This window comes from Pleurodeles waltl, chromosome 6 (assembly GCF_031143425.1).
Source record: "Pleurodeles waltl isolate 20211129_DDA chromosome 6, aPleWal1.hap1.20221129, whole genome shotgun sequence".
Lineage (NCBI taxonomy): Eukaryota > Metazoa > Chordata > Amphibia > Caudata > Salamandridae > Pleurodeles > Pleurodeles waltl.
The window spans coordinates 760,701,327-760,718,584 of record NC_090445.1 but is presented as its reverse complement, the minus strand read 5'-3'; the positions used below and the strand labels follow the sequence as shown (position 1 = coordinate 760,718,584).

General features: G+C 42.0%; 1 protein-coding gene across 44 annotated transcripts in view; it reads left to right on the top strand.

Annotated features, from left to right (window-relative positions):
* Positions 1-17,258, top strand: part of TCF7L2 (transcription factor 7 like 2) — a 296,453-nt gene that overhangs the window by 202,987 nt on the left and 76,208 nt on the right. The window lies entirely within an intron of this gene.

Here is a 17,258-nt window from a genome sequence, read left to right as displayed (position 1 = left end):
TGTTGAATGGCTGAGCCAAGCCTCCCGGAGAGAGCCGTGCTGTCGGAGAGCTAGCATGTCATGTTTGACATGACCCCGAAGATTGGGGGCAGCAGAAGCGAGAGGCAGGGAGGGCACGTGTGATCCCAGGGTCCTTTGCGCAGTGCCCTGGCAGTCTAGTTTTACATGTCCGCGTTGGCCTGTGACTTTGAGCTCGAGGTTTCCTCAGGGCTAAGGTGACACATGCTACGCTGAGTTTTCGCAAGGATTTAAAAGAGGACTCCCTTGGGGTCAAAGGTGAAGCAGTGAAGGCCAGGATATTTCAAGCCCCTGCCCCTTTCCTCTGAAAGTAAAAGAGCAACACATTTTGATATGCTTAATTGTGCATGGAACTGTCCCTGCCCTTATTTGGGATATTCAGGCAAATGTGTGGCTGGAAGGTCTGTACACAATGAAAAGATACAAGTATTTAAATATTCACACCTTTCCCTTTCCTTCCGTTTCCCTTGTTTTGGTCTCTCGCTCTCTTTTTATTCTCTCCTTCGTCGGTCTTCTTGTTCCCAAACTCTCCCACCTGCCGCCATACGATGCTTTACAAGCATCTTAGTTATGATTCTTATACTCCTAAACTTTCGGCCCAGATGTAGTTTTTGGACACCCTCTTCGAAGAATCTGATACTTGAGTTTAAGGTTGGCTGGTCAAAAGTTTCAGTGTCTGCAATTTTTCCTTCAACCGGTGACCCAGCCAGATGTGACCTGCAGCGGGCATAGTAGGAAAAACCGGGTATCTGGAAGGTGAGGGAAGAAAATGGGGAAAACATGAAAAAGCAATAGGTCAAACTAAAAATTGGCGATGACTGAGTGACAGTATGGGAAATGGTAGTTGGATGGCTTGTGGGTGGGTAGTTTCGTGGTAGGTGGTATGCAGTTACTGTGGTTGTCACCTGTGCTGTGCAACAAGGTTAACCAAAAAGGGTTTTTGGCACACAAGTTACGTTGGATGTTTGCCCAAATGTCTTTGCTCTGCCTTTACAAATCTAGGAGGCCTGCATGATATATCAATATAACACTTAAAAGAGCACAGTGACAATATTCTACATGGCTGTCAGTCCAGTGGCTGAGCATTGAGACAGGGGCTAGTTTTACTTTTCACGTATTCCTAATGACTGTGATCTGTGGGCTTGGGTATTGCTGTTGCCATGACAGTGACCACATTAATTCCATCTGGTGACAGGTTACAGACGGCATTGGCTAAAACATTCAGAGGAAAACTCGAACATGTGAAATCCGTCTGCAGAATGGATTTTCCATGTGTTACGTGCATCTGTTCCGTAAAATGGTGTGTTCCACTAGGAATTTAGTCAAGAGTTAAGTGATTTCGAAAACAGTAAATGAAGTGATACTGCACACTGCTTCACTTCCGCATTCCACCAGAAATTAAAAAAAATGCCCAGGCCTAGTCAAAGAAATGGAAAAGCTACTCCAATTTAGTAGACATCAACCATAAGAAAAAGCTGGCTCCACGGGCCGCTCCTCTAAACTTCACTGAAAGTTTGCTAAGCATCATTCATATTTCACGTGGATGCTCAGCATTTTTTTCAAAAACAGATTCCCAAAGCTGGAGTTTATTTTTGAAAAACAAAAAAGTAATGAACCCGACAGGCGTTTGGGGGTCATTTACCTTTTTTTCTGGTTGGTACCCCAGGATTTCATGCTGAGTGAGAGGGTTAACAGCCAAAGCTCCTGTGGTGCTACAGACTCACTGCAATGAGCGCTGCCCTTCTACCACATGATAACAATTGCACAAAGTGTAGGGGGCAAATCACCTACTACTTAATCCAGTAACTGGCACATAAAAAGCCCATCGTACTCACTCCACTTGATTTAACAGATGGGACCTTTCCCAGAAACTCAGTGCTAGGAATTGTCCCTGAAACTCAGTGCTAGGAATTGTGAAACTTCAATAGTTAAAGCTCCTCTGGTGTATCTCAACAGTAGTGCAACCCGCATCCTGTCATTGCCAGTCTCCTCTATCACTGCTCATAGTCTCCTCTCCTGCACTACCTTTCTCCTGTTTATGCCCACCACCTCCCCTTTGCCACCGACCCTGTCACTTTTTTGCCCACCATTCCATACACATGGCAGCTGATGAGGAACTGATTACTGTTTTGTAAAACCTGGTCATATTAAGACTTGCACGCACCTTAGTAGCCTTCAGTGGTTAGGATAATGAATTTATTTCTCCAGATGTCTTGTATATCTAAATTGTCTGCTCTAACTTAAACGTTATTGTAAGAGCAGCAGTTCCAGAGCTGTGTGTCTACTCGAGATGGAACTGTGCAAATCCTGCTCATCAAACAAGCACAGCCGACTGAAAAATACCCGAGCAATAAAACCGGAAAAATACGTTTATTTATTAGGCAGGTGACCATTGAAATCTAGTACATTTTAATTGTTTTCAAGGAAATATCCGAAGTTTCTTAATGGAGGTTGCCTAGGTGGAAGAAAACAGATCTGCAGGACATCGGTGCACCCTTCTTCGGCAGCACCTTGCATGCTGCTTCTCTTTGACTAGCACCCCAGTGAGAACTATTTTAGTAGAAAAATGTGTTGCAGACGATTCATCACGGCGTCATGTAAAACATTTATCCTAAAATATATACAATAAGTGTGGAAGCTCCCTGCTAGTCACTTCCACAGAGGTGCACCCACAAAGTGCCAGAAGATCCCTCACATGGTAGGTTGTTTTAAAACTTTGTGCTAAAATATGTTAAATTGTCTAAGTGGGTCCTCTAGTTCGTATCAGAAGCCCTTTGGGTCAAACCAGGGTATCGGTGCTGTGGGTGTAGGAAAGGGGCTTGGGACGCCGCTACCGCGAATGTCCATACCTCCCCCATGGTACTCCATTACAAGCCCCTGGGAATTTGAATTTGGGGGGGATGGAGACTGTGCCAGGGGACCAAGGTATGGCCCGGTTGCCCAGGACCATCCCCATCAGGTGCCAGGGGGATCCCTTGCTTAGGGTTGGCTCTTGCATAGTTAGATTGGGGGACAGTTTTCATGCTGGCCCGCGCCCCCTCTATCTTGAGGGGGCAGGTGAGTCTCGCCTTGTGAAGTGTAATTTGTTTGGGGGGGAACACAGCCCCCAGTCTACAGTCGATGCCACAGGTGCCTGGTGGGTGGACAACCATGACTTCTTTTAAAGGACCAAAACTATGACATGAGATGCATGTTGTAATAAATATTGGAAATTAAGGTTGAAAGAAAAACACAGAAAAATGTGATGATGTTTTTTATGTCGTGTTTATGTGGTTGTGAATAAATACGACCTGAGAATTGTTATATTCTCTATCGCAGAAAGGTTTCAGTCTGCTTTGTCTACTTTAATGTTGGAGGGCGGGACAACAAAAATTAAGTACGCTCTTTCAGGTGAGAAGATCACAGATTGGGAACCAGTGTGAACTATTTGGTTATTTGGTTGAAGGTCTTGGTACGGTCCCCCACCTGCGAGCAGCCTCTGTGATGGCTTAAGGGTCACAGGGAAGTAAAACTTTTGTTAGGTCACCAGGACTCTAAGTCTTGATGTGGCCCTCCCAAGATTTGATTTATGTACAGCTGCACATTATGAATTAAGAGAAGTGTTGCCCTATCTACTTTCGTTGGAGATGAAGTAAGTGTGTGTGTGTGTGTGTGTGTGTGTGTGTGTGTGTGTGTATGTGTGTGTGTGTGTGTGTGTAGTGAGTGCTGAAGAGAGCAGATTGGTGCCCCGAGTGTGCCACAGCTTCCACCACAGGTGAAGGTTGCCACAGCATGCATTGCCTCTAATGGTTGGAGGAGGAAAGGTGAGTGAGTGGTCAAGCACAAGAAAAATTTGGCAGTGTCTTACTGCTTATTAAATGACAAGCCCAAACATGGCTCTTACTCGCACCTGGGAAAGAAGACTTTAGTAAATGGTTCTTTCTGATGCTTTTTGGCAGAGGCCCAGATATTTTCTCAGAATGTACATTCACCAAAGACGGAATAAAGTACTTGACTAGATGGGGTGGGAAAAACAGACAAATCACTTGTTTTGCATTTGTATTGTGCTCTGTATTTCCCTGAGTAACATAGTTCTGTTCCCAACAAGGGTGCCGCACTGGCCAGTGCATGACCTGCTCCTTAGGTCTACTCCTACCTCTTGTATGAGTTGCCCTAATTGAAATGTTCTAGTGCACTTTGGCCTAGATGTTGTTGTTGTTTTACCACCACCATGGAATCCCGCTTAGTGCTTCTGATGAATTCCCTGCCTCTGTTTTCTTTCACTGTTTTTAGTTTGGAAATTGGTCAATGGCGAGATTAAAACAGCAGAATATTTTTAGCATGTGGGGATACGCTTTGCCCGCCCACTCCCCATACCTCTGCCACATTTGCTAGTCCCACTTTGTGTCACTCCAACTAAGATATGCTCTGACCCCTGTCAGCTGTAAATTGTGCATCAGATAATTTTCAAAGTTAGTCAAGACAGTATTGCTCTGAGTCATTTGAAATTGTGAGAATCAACTTTTGCTTTGTTTTGGATAAAAGTATGCGTTAAATATAGAACAGTCCGTTTTTTTTCTTAATTTCAGATTTATTTTAGTGAAAAATTTAGAGGATCATCCAAAAACAAAATCAACAATACCCTTATTGTCTCCAGCAATTGTAGTTTTGTCTTGTTTTGTTTTCTAACGTGTATCCTGCTCATATTCGTTTTTGTGGTTAGTACCTGTATCTCGTTGGGGTGATAAAAAGTCATTTTTAAATTTGCTCTGGTGAAAGGCCTGCACAAACCCACCACAGTCCGCCGACTTTGCCGCTTGCTATTTTTCTCTCATGCCATGCCGGTTCTTCCTGCTTCCTGTTTGTTTGTTCCTCCTTGTCTTGCTTGCTGTTTCCTACCTGTGACGTCGCTGCGTCACGTCAGTCCTTTGGCGGGCTCCGCGTGATTGAAGGGCACGTGCTGAACCACTGTAGCCCTGGAGATGTCGAGTTCTTCCCTCAGTGGGGTTTGAGGCCAGTGGTGATCCACAGAGGTCAGCCAGGGGGGTCACACTCCAGTGACAGTTACACAGGGCCGCGCTATTATCTTGTGTAATCTAATTCCTGGCTTTGTAATTACTTGGAGGTTTGCCACTTTGCTGCGTGGAGAAGTCAGAGCAATGAACCAGTGAATTAAACTCGGACAGCGCTCGACAAGTGAAGCGTGGTCGCCGGCTTGAATTTCTTCGTAGAAAATTGCGTGGGAACAGCTCTGCGGACGGGTTTGTTCGGCGCTCGTCGTTCGGGGAAAGTAAGATTGCCTCTGTCACTGGGTCTTAGCGTCACCCACCTCTGTCTGCTGCTAATAAACCGCCGTCAGCCTCGTCACCTATCATCCTACAGCGCAGGCCCTATCAAAGCAGGATTGCCACATTGCTTCTGTGCACGTGTAGAATTTCCCTTTTTCACTGTTACTAATCGTCATTTTAAGGTGCATTTACGTGATTGGCTCAATTAAAGTTATCCGTAACCCCAGCTTTTCGTTGTCTGCTCTGTACTCGATAAATTCCCACACTCGGCAGTCAGTCAACCCCAAATGTCTCACCCACTTGCTTGGACGAGCAACCATAAACCCATCGTACCCGTGTCCCATGATACTGCAGGGTACACCTAGGGGGAGGCAGAGAGAGAGAGAGACTGATGAACCAAACGTCACTGGGTCGAGTACGGCACCCGAGAAGAGGGCGATGGAGCTAGAACCGGCCACCCATGTTGGTCTCAACTAAACCATGTTTTTTAGTACGCTGGAAATAATACGTCCTGGTTGGAAGTAGCTTCATTAATGTTTTGATTTTGCAAAAAAATTACATTGTTCTCACAGACACGTATCCGATAAATTCTGAGGCTAAAAATAAACTGATTGTTCTGCACGTGTTGGGCCCCTTGTTCTGCATTTGTTGTGGTTTTCAGCACTGCTGGAGTGCGATATATCAGGAGCTTTTTTATTGCATGTCTGTCCCTGGTTCCTGCCTCATGTTCCTGCTCATAGGACATACCTAATCAAATGTATACATATTATCCAGCTATCTTTTTCTTGGTGTTATAATATTCTTTGCCAGCCATTTGAAAACAACTGTATTGCACCATTTGCAGTTTCCCTCTTATGCATCAAGGGTTGGTCAGGAAATCTTAACAGTCCCGACCATTATATCATAATGTTTGCTTGTTGCTGTCTGGTGGACGGCGCTGCCTCCAAGCCTTATTTCTTATGCAGTGTGAATTTTTGGAAGGCACTCACCCTCTTGCCTACCTTCATGCCAGAGCATGTTTGCATGCTGATGCTGGAAGCTATGCTCCTTTATTTCTACTTAACTTGCTGCACTCTTATAAGGACATGGTCTACATTGTGGGGTCCCTGAAGAGCCATTCCATCTCCATCAGCTGCAATATCACAAAACGCTCATACTTTTAATTTGATTTGTATACGATTTCTTGAATCAGTTGTGTTTATAATATTTTCCATGATGTGTTAAAAAATGATCTCATTGTATATATATTCCAGTCTTCCTAGGTCTGATATCTTTCGTGCTACCTCTATGACCTAATCCACTGACTGACCAATGTTGACTGCAGTCACTGCACCAGAATTTGAAGGGGATCCTTGCCACTCTACAAAAGCCAGCTCCCCCTCACATTAAAAGGCAGAGCGGTGGTTTGACACTGCTGCTCACCTTTCAGTGCTGCACCGCTCCCAGTGCAGGCACAAGGTTGTTCCAGTACTTGGCACAGCACTTTTAGGTTTTGTAACATGCTGCAAGGTGCAAACCATGAGCCACGTAATTGTACTGTGGCTCCAGGAGATGAGTGGGAGGGGAGAAAGAGCAGGCAGTTAGGGCAGCTCTGGCCCACACACTTCACTTTTCTTATTCATTTACAATACATACATTTATAGTTTGAGGAGTGGTATGATAGTGATCTTCTCATCTTAGCATATGTTAGCCGCCTCTCAGTTCTAGCTTTCTCAAAAAACTCATCTATTCAACAATAAATAAAAAATAAATACATCTCTCTGTACCTAGAGGAGCTCTCCACTGCCACCTTCATCCACGGTCAGCGTACAGCGTGGGACAACAGGTCAACCCAGATCTGCTGTTGGGCCCTGTTGCATCTAATCCCGGTCACATGTGCGCATCCAACAAAAAGATGAGCACTTTATTGTCAGGAATTGTAGGCTAATACTTTACCAATGCCTATTTTATTTTCTTTCGTTATTATTATTATTTTTAATTAACGTCATCCTAGTGTTTTTGAACCATGTATTCTAGATACAGCATTTCAGTTACAGTAATTCAGAGCTAAGAGTACATTTTTTTGCACAAATAAGAATCATATTTTTCTGTAACGTGTATTAAAACTAAAAAGGGTTTTTATACCTGTTCTAATTAAAAACCGCAGCTATGAAGCACCCAGCCGTGGTGAATGTATTTCTTTTTTAATCGTTGCATTTCAAGCATACAGCTGATACATTTTAGGTAGGGCCATGTTTTGTTTATTTTTTCATTTTTGTGACATACGCTTGCAATTAAAAATATACAACATAACTATTGTACTAGCTTGCCAAGTTCAGACCTGTTGGCTTTGCCTCTGTGTGTTTTACGTAAGTGTTAATAGAAATTGGAGCTTCCAGGTCAAAGGTCAGCAATTTAGCTACTAGCTGCATCCTTCCATGGCGTTTAACTGTAACTGGGAAATACATTAATTTGCATGGAAGCCGCAATCCCTGCACTCCACTTTCTCACTGCTTTTGGATCACTTCTCTTTTAATTGCATAATTTCTGCTGGAGATTGATCGGTTTGTTAAGTAAATTAGCAGCTGCAATTATTGTACACGGTCCAAAGGCCTGCTTCTCAGAGCGAATGCGGAGTGTAGGTGGAGCATATTGTTTAATTTGTGGTTTTGTTTTGCAAGATGTCCCTGGCCAGGCAGGACAGAGATGAGGACAGAGATGATTATAGTACAGAAGCTGTAGGAAATCAAATGAATGGTAATGCTATAAGGTTGCAGATGGAAAGGAGACTGTTTCTGGATATATTTTTTGCTGATTAAATGTATCTGAATACAAAAAGAACATGGTCCTATAGCACTGTTTTGTAGTATTTATATAGCGTTTCTTACACCTCCGGGGAGTGCCGATGCACATTTCCGGATGGGTAGCTCTCTACACTGTGGGGGAGTGCATGAATGGCACTGTTGTAACATCACCTAGTGTGTGATAAACAAGAGGTATGAGGCACATAAATTATAATTAAAGTTAGGACTGCAGCATAAAGGCAGCTTCATGGCACAGTCTTATGCACAGGGTTAGTGGTGTTCTGTTTGCGTGGACACCAAAAAAGGTTGTCATCGGAGAAGGCAAGGATGTTGGCCTCAACCATGTTTGCATATGTTGCCAGACACTGAGAAATCCTAAATATTGTTTACGTTGGACTCTGTCTTTTATTATGCACATGTGGTTTAGGCAGCTACCTTTCTATATATGTTTTGCACACTGTATTGTATTGTGGTTTTTCTATTTGGTTTATGTACTCGCCCTTTACCATCACTTGTCTGTCACTTGTAGCACCGATTTGTTTATTGGAGTTGTCAAACTGATATCAAATTTGACGTAACGTTTATATATTTGTATAAGCAATCGATTGATTAAACCACTTCCATGTGGTTTGTGTAACTCATTTATTGTGCTAGCACGGCCCTTGATGTCAGGTTGTCCCTGTTTAAGCTTTATAAAACATTTCCGAGTGATACCTAGTAGACCATTGTTTTGTATATAGGTTCCGAAAGTAGGGACCTTAAAAATAGCAAATAATGAACATTTTTTTCATCTAACATTTATTTTTAGCGGAATACCTTTTATTAGATATGAGAAACTGCTGTGAAGTAAGAACCTCATTAGCTGCAGAAACCATCACTATGGATTGATGTCTCTACTACGGGTGATGGCCATTCTCCAATTTCAATGCAGGGGAAACCAGTTTTAGGATGTTTTTGGAAAGTGAAATGGTAAAACAGGTTTTCATTGAGAATTTTTTTAGTGATGTGTATTTGTGTGAAAATGCAGGATTATAGTTAAATCAGGTTTTTCTAAATTCCATTTATGTGCACTGCTTCCACCCTGTGGCTGGATCAGGAATTGCTTCCGACAATCTGATGTCTTAATAGTGTGCAGATTACCATGCATGTGCGTAAGAGATGCTGCTTGTGGGGACCTCTCACATATATTCCATGTACACATAATCATTTCACACAAATACAAGTAGGTGTCATGAGTGAAACAGATGCAGTGGCACCAAGGCCTGTGGGGAGGGGTCAATTGCGCCTTAGCTGTGGCTGTCATTTGGGGGTACATTCCGTGCTTGCATTGGCTCTCTTGCTAGGGGTCTATGTCTCTCTCCCTCTTCCTTCTGAACAGTCGCCTAATGCTGCCTTTAAGTTCAATTGCCTCAGAGGTTAGTCTCCTGCTCCTTCAATGAAGCCCAACAAACGTAGCGATTATGTGGTACAGGGGAAATATCAACTTTCATCCCCAGCAGTGGAAGATCTCACCCATTTAAATGGACCAGTAATGTTGCCAAAGTGTGTCCACATACGTTCCATATGGATTATATGCTTTGATCGCATCACTCTCGAGATGTCCTCCAGCTTTTGACAATGGAGGTCTTTTAGGTTTTTATGGGTGAGAGAACTGAGCCTAACGAAACTCAACCACTGTTTATATCCCCCTAGTAAGGGGCGGTAAGATCTTCGTTAGGCTTGATTGTACAATATTGGAGTGAGACACCATCGCCTCACAATCCGTGGTTATTGTGGTAGCTGTACAGGGGCTTAAACTGTCCTCTGGGCCAGTGCTCTTTGGTGGTAGAAACCAGTACCAACTAAACCACTGGCCCTGACAGACACATTTCTCTGACCATGGTGTGGTCCTACCAAAAGGTGCTGGGGCTACAGTTAAACCTCCCTCTGTGCCAGCCACGCCTCAGAGCCAATTCCCCTCTGCCCGGCTGCCACAATCTACCCCTAGGTGTCAAAGCCTGTTTTTTTCAAAACAACTTAGTTGTCTGGGTGGAGAGGGGGTCGAGTGCATGTGTGTCTTAAAAGTGGCCTGTTACTGCTTCACACCAGGTGCACCCAACTATGGTAGGAAGTGGTAACTGAGTCAGGATCATTTCATGCCTTCCACCTTTTGTGTGCTGCTCCGACGGAGGAGGCAGGCAATCAACCCATCTAAAGGTGAATTGGCCACTTTAGCGCTCCTGACTATTAACTCACGCTTGGCGATCGTTCTGGCGATGCGGACTTTACTGCAGCAGAGCGCCTATATGAGGTAGCCATCTCCATAGGGGAGATTCTCACCCAGCCATAGATAAAGCTAACGTAAAAGAAAGATACTGGTGCACGGAGAGGACACGTCGTTAGCCGCCCAGCGTGGTCGTATTCCTACCCTTAGTTTTTGAAACATCTTGGCTCAGTGGGCCACCAGGTGGCGATAGTCCCACAAGCTGGCGTTACAAATACGGGAGTTACACTGACGTTTTCTTTACAACATGACGTAAAACTGCTTCCTGTCTTTGCGGGTACAAACATTTGCTGATCTTTTACCATTTTAAAAGTCAACCAGCGAAAATATTGACATGTGTACTTCCTACAAAGTTAGGGTCCAAGATAATATTTCTATTTCTAATATTGGAAGTAACTCAACTTCACCAGGGGTAATTGGAAACGCACGACACGAGACTCTAAATGAGCTTCATACTCTTACTTCACTGGCGAGGGGACACATTGTTTTTTATTGGAAAATAACATATTTTTTTCTACTAATGTACATACTTATCCATTTCAACCAGTAGATGAACCAATGATTCGACCCTGTTTAATATAAAACATTGCATACCCAGTAGGGGTTCAGTGTCCCATGTTTTGCTGATATTGTTTAATTAGGAGTGCTAATAAAGTAGGTACAGGCTGAGGACCTGGCGATTTTGCCCCCCCCCCGCATCCCTCCCCTTCCTCTTTCATTCAACTCCCCACCTCTCTGAAATTGCAGTGCACATTTTTAGGAACATATTTGGGTTTTCTTTATTACAGATAAACTTTACAAAAGTACCCAGTGTTAACTGTACAAACATTTCCAGAAATTATTTATGTAATGGATACTTTCTTTGTGGTTGTCAGCACTCTTTTACCCTGAACCAGAAGTACCGATTTCTGTCAGATGTAACCACCCACTTTATCACATTTGCATAAAAAAGGAAGTGCATTTATGTTTAAATTTCCTGCCTGCTCTTAACCACTCAGACTAAGGGGACATTTTTAGACAGACGTCACAATAGACTTCCAAGCTTATACCTGCCCCAGCTGCCCATCACATGGACCTCAAGGGTCACTGATAGAGGGCTTCAGGTTCTGGCCAGTGGTCACGTGTGTCTTAGTGTCCAGGGGGCAGCGAGAGCTCATGCGCTCCTGTTGTGGCTCTACTAGCCCAAGGATGCTCTTAGGCTTCACCCTTTGCTCTGAAGTTGTCCCTTCTGGGATCGGGAACTAGAATTGTTGTCACCTGCGGAGGCCAGGAATGAAATGAAATGAAGTGAACCTTTAGGCCACACATGCCAAAGAATGTGCCGGCTGTGTGGCCCAGCCTGTCCTTCCTGTTCACATTTCCCTGACGCCTCCCTTCTAATATTGTGTTGGGACTGTGCAAGTGTGCAAGTGTGCTCTTTATGCTGTGTTTGTTGGCTGCTGTACAGCTGCCAAGCAGTGGATATTGCCAATAAAACGAGGAAAATGAGGAATAATCACATTTTAAATCCCTTGCAAGGGACGTTTGGTTGCTGAGCAGGGATGCTAATATTCAGTCACATTCCAAAATTAATGTATTTTTAAATGGGTGGGAATGTTGACTGCTTTCCACTTTAGAGTAGGCCTCTATTGCAGTGCAGTCTTGCACAAAAGACAACCAGGTTGCTCTTGTGGGTGTTTACCTGTCTTTCACTTGCTGACCTCTCAATTATAGTAAAGATAAGCTGCAGTATTATCGACAAGACCAACGCTCATTAATGCTGCAAAATGTTACTTAATATTCTGAAGTTCACATTTCAGTTCATGAAGAATGCAATCCATCAGCATATTCCTTTGACATAATGCGGGATGAGCTGGCTGGTGAAGTATGTCTTCCGGTTTGCCTTCTTGCCAGGAGTGGGGCGGGATGTTATGGTGACAATGGTCACGCAGTCTCCAATTGTCACCAGGACCTCAGCTTGGAATTACTGAATGACTGACCCACAATCCAAGCATATGTGGTCTTTTTGTAAAGTAAGGGCCTCTGCCATGATGTCATTCGGTTTGTTTTTGTTTAACCATTGGTGGCTTAAGTGATCAAAATCTTGCAATATTCACATTTTCAACGTCCTGCTTGGGCTGTCTTTTGTGTAGTGAGTGCCCCCACTTGTTAGGCCGTCAGTCCAGGCTGACCTACATAATGTCAGGGAGCCTCTTGAATCAATATTTGCTTCAATAGTGATCTGTTATTTTGCAAATAACCTGTTTATTCGAGGCTACTTGTGCAGCGCTAAGAACAAGTGTAGCACTTTTTAAAAAGTATGTAGGTGTCTTCTCTCTCTCTCTCGTTCTGTCATACTACATTTTTTACCACATCTGATTTAGGAATAAAGGGTGAAAATAATTGACTGACACACCTTTGAGTGAATATACCTCTTACCTAGCTTGCCTGATGGTTTACACAATATTTGAATTATTAGAATGCACACTGTTGCATGTGTCTTTTTGTTCCACGGTGCATAAGGTGGGGTAGTCCTATTCATCCTTGTGTATTACAATTACAGTGAGCTTTCACATGGTTCTTTTTCAATAGCTTGTTATATGGTGATTGTTTGTTATTTAAATTCAATTTTATCTTAGATCATTGGTACAGCATGTTTTTTATTTTTATCAGTAAAGCCGTGTCGTACTGTATGCTGTACACGGCACGGGTTAATGAGTTGTAGTTACTTTATTTGTAACCTTGCAATTTGATTGGATGCTTCAAATTAGTTGGTATCCTCTTTTCTTATCCACATACAGCTTTGTGAACTGCATCAGTTCAACCTGCTGATCGGGTACTTGTTAGCAAGAGCCTGGTTATCTGCCTGTGAGTGAGCGCCTCTGTATGTGCTCATTATTTTAACTGTAATTCTGTGCTCTGCTAATTTGAGAAAACCAACACATTATTGTTTTGTGCAGAATGTTACTCGTCTTTAATACTGCAATTATTGGCATTGGGAAGGAATGTTGATAGCCTTCGGAAAAGAGCTTCTGGGGCGAAGAAAATTATTCTGCCTGATGAAATTTAATTAAAATTTGGCAGTTGGGCTTAGTGTATTTTTTTATCACATGATGCACATTTTGTTCATATTTGTTTAGCATGTAATTTCTCATGATGTAGTAAACTTGGCTATCGGCAGTTGTTTGCCAGTGTAAGCCCGTGCTTCCCAAATATCAAAAAAATAAAACCAACATTAATAGCACGATTGAGAGAGTTATTCAAGTTGTGTTTTTTTTTAAAGGTTATAATGTTTTGTTCATTAAGTTATGACGCAGAAATTCAATTTTCGATCAATCACGACTAAGTCTTTTGGATTTTAGAAAAAGGTAATTTGTTAATGTGGCGCTCTAAAAAACTAAACTGTAGGATATAATTTGTACTAAGGTAACATGGCATTATTTAGACTCTATAATTCCTTTATATAATATAATTTTTTTGTAATAGTATTAACGCACAACCTACTAGCACAATTGTTGTTTTTTTAATGTTCGGGGAAGGTGTCATTTTTATTTTTTTAACAGACCCTCTTTTTCTTTGGGTGCTTTTTAACATGCAGTGCATTACTCGCTGGTGCCACGGGCCTGTGTCTCAGCTCCCTCACAATCCGACCCTAAGACTAGGCCAGCAGGGTTGAAGAACGTCTCACTTAGCATCGCTTCGAGGTAGACCTGCAACGCTGTGCCCTGCTGGCTTTGAAGAATGAAGATGACTTGGTACCACTCTTAGTGAACGCAGTGATGTGCGCAAAGATGCCATTGTCTGGTCCGGCGCATGACCGGCTCTCAAACTGCCCACTCTGTTATCCTGCATTGTTCCGCTCTTTTCTGGGTCTAGGTTCCTTGTCACATATAATGATCTCTATCCATCAGTTTCCCACTTCCTGAAACAAAGATGAATTGACTTCCTATAAAGCCAAAGCTTTACGAATTATGGGTGTCATTAGAATACCCACTTTCCCTGCAAGCACAACTTGTGGCATCTAATAGCAGTTAATTTTAAGGTCTTTTGTGGAGAGGCTTCACTTAATCTTGCTCTCCAAACAAAACAAGCACAGGGATTTATTCCTGCTGTGGCATGTTTGCTGGACCTCTTAGGAGTTGATTTGTCGACAGTGTGCACACTATCATTTACTTTCCCCCATGGCTTAAGAACCAATTTGTATACGTTTGACATACCGGAGCGTGTCCTGCATACGCAACGGCATGCTGATAAACTGCTGCATATGATTTGTATCTTCTATATAGGAAGCAGTATAAAATGGTATGTACGGATAGAGATCCCCATTGACAAGTATTGGAAGTCAAAAACTGTATTTCTAGATATGTCATTCAGTTAATTTTTTAAGAGCTCTAATGTAAATAGAACATCTTCAGATATTTTGTGTAGCTTAGAAGAAAACATTTCAATTATTCTTTAGAGCTCAGAACAACTTTAAGAAGTGTGAAAAAACACAATATGTATACCATCAAAGATATACAGGGCAATTTAATGAAGAGGTAATATCTCTATTTGAAATTCTTTTAATTCATAGCTTCCCCTCAAAACCATGTCTTTAATACCTTACAGGTAACTTGGGTCTTCCTCACAAGGTAATACTTGCATCATCGCTAGTGGCCATGTGCTTGGAATTTCAGGAGAATCCCAGTTCCACTTTCTCAAAACTGTAACATTGATCTTGACTTTTACCTTCAATAAATTTTTTATGACAAATTAAAACAGTGCCTCCCTCCCACTAACCTCTACCCATAGCCCTCCACCCCCGAGCAAGTTGTTTGATGCGGCTGAAATGGAAGTCTGTGGTAGAAGGGTCCACTTAAGCGGCGAAGGGCCTGCGTTGTAAATAATACATCAAGAGCCGCGTAGCTCTATCTAATGGAGCCATGTGCGGCCTCCTGTTTCAAGGACAGCACGTGGGTTTAAAGAACCACAACCTCAGACTTGCCAGTCAGCAGCCTGTGGTCACTTTCAGTGGCTGTCAGCCAGCATAACAGTCATAAAACATTGACGAAAGACAAATAAACGAAGCCTTTCAATTTATGGTGGGGGCGCAAAGTGGACCGCTCATCTGCATAAAATGCGTTTGGACACATTTATCTAGTAGAGCTGGGAAATCCAAGGACCATTGGAATAAAGCACATTCTTATTATCACTAATTTGTTTCTTCCTGGTCTTGTTAATGCGCTCTAGTTCTCTTCTATTGGCTTATGTGCTTCCGTTTCTTAAGCTTTCCATTGGTTTGGTTTTATCATTTATGTTTTCTCTCTGTGTTTCTTTTTATTTATCTCTCTGAGTTTTCCTGTTGGTAACCCTTCATTACTGATTCATTCACAAATGTGTTCTCCTATTGCTATTGTTTCTTTTATCGTTGTCTTTTCTCAAACGCATCGAGATGCTTCTGTGCTCTTTCCATCACTCTTGTAATGCTTGTTTTATTTCTGTATTTAATTTCCCTTATTGTCTCCCCTTAGCATTCCGTTACTAGATATTGTAGAGGCTAAAAAGGTGTTAATGCATTATTTAAAGTTGAAACCAGGTTGAATTATATAAAAAAATTGCCTTTGAATACGGTTTTCTGCATTACTCTTTCTTTCACAATTTGATCATTTTTTCAATACCAAAATGTAGTTTTTTCCGTTCATCTTGAGATTTGTCTTCCTTTAGAAATATTTATTTTGATCTCTACAGAAGTGAAAACTAGGCATACATAAATGTTGTTACAATAAATAAAACGTTGATTCATTTCCTGACAGTTGCATTTTGTGCTCCAAAGAGATTTTGCTCAGATTTTAAAGCAGCTGTCTGGAGGAGTTACTATAAAAACAGCATGTTTTGTTTGATATCATGTTGTACGAAACGTAGCGGTTTTACTATGAAGATGGGAAATACATTTTTAAAAAATGCAACTAAGCGAAATGGATGCAAGTTTAAATTGTGAAGACTGCCGATTTTTGTCAGTAAAATGTAGACATTATGTTATTTGCTGGCAAATGCTTAAATACGATTTGAAACATTAATTTTGTAGTTTCAAGTGTCCACACAACAGAAAAAAATGCTCTTGACCACAGTCATTTGATTTGATTGAGAGAATGTATTTCCACTAATATTTAGGAAACTTGGAAATTATTTAAACTTTAATTTGCGTTTTACTTACTCCAACTGGCATCCTCTCCCATAGTCTGTTGTAACTGAAAAAATAGTGCAATATTTACGTTCCTTTAACTCGTGTTATTGGATGTGGCATTACATCTTCTGATCCCATTATTAGTAGTAGTCCTGCAGTTTGATGTGGCAGCGACACGGGTCCGCTGCCACCGCCCCACGTCATTCAGTGACCCACGGAAGGTTTTCTTTCCTTTGATTTTGCAGGAGTGGGTATTAGCACCCGGCAGGCAAGAAGTTTTACCCATTTTTAGGTGCAGATACAAACGATTGCAATCAGGGATTTGGTTCAGGTTTTTTCAAATAAACTCCTTGCTAAATAAAGATTTAGCCTATGAAGAAGGTAAAAACAATAAAATTATTGACCTCTCTTAGATCATGCTTTTAAAAATTGATTATGGACACATGTTGTCGGTTTTTGGTAAAATGCTGGTTTCTGTTGTTTTCTACTAATCTTTTGCTGGCCAGTGGTTTATCGCTGCAAACTGGCAAAAGAATGTTGCCTAGGAGCTGGAAAGACTGCCAGCTGAAATTTGTTTCAGACCTCGGAATAAATAATCCGTTCCTTTTCTCATTGCCTTTATCTAGTGAAATATTTTTTTTTTCAGTAAAATAAAGGTTACTTTATTTTATTCCCGTGCGAACACCTGCACTTATTTTCAAGCTTTTATTTTGGTTCATAGGTATTTATTCTGACACTTAAAATAAATTGCTTTTAGTAATTCATGCGATGGCTTACATATTAAT